At 35.2% G+C, this 366-nt stretch overlaps 1 pseudogene; it reads left to right on the top strand.

Annotated features, from left to right (window-relative positions):
- Positions 1-366, top strand: part of LOC104759898 — a 15,721-nt pseudogene that overhangs the window by 2,665 nt on the left and 12,690 nt on the right.

Here is a 366-nt window from a genome sequence, read left to right as displayed (position 1 = left end):
AGTGTTTACAGTTTCTGTTTCTGTTCTTAGTTCATAATCATTCTGTTTTATTTGCATCTAGTTCTTAGTTCTTGTAGTTTATTTTCTGCTTTTTATCATTATCATCATAGGATTGTTAGTGACAAACAATCTTTGCACTTGGCTTGACTTAGATTCATATGCATATCTTGATTGTTCACAAGCACTCAGACTGGATTGACACCTCTTATACTGCAACTGCATAAGGGGAATTGAAACACCCATCATTCCATATCACACCATAGCACACACACATTCATCAATCACCACCACAAAAATAACATGTTTCAATTTGGCGCCCTTGCCTGTTTGAGTTAGTTTTTGTGACATTTAGGATCCATATTAGTC

The sequence above is a fragment of the Camelina sativa genome, chromosome 17, assembly GCF_000633955.1.
Source record: "Camelina sativa cultivar DH55 chromosome 17, Cs, whole genome shotgun sequence".
Taxonomy (NCBI): domain Eukaryota; kingdom Viridiplantae; phylum Streptophyta; class Magnoliopsida; order Brassicales; family Brassicaceae; genus Camelina; species Camelina sativa.
The sequence above is the reverse complement of the archived record's forward strand: the minus strand, read 5'-3'. Positions and strand labels throughout refer to the sequence as shown.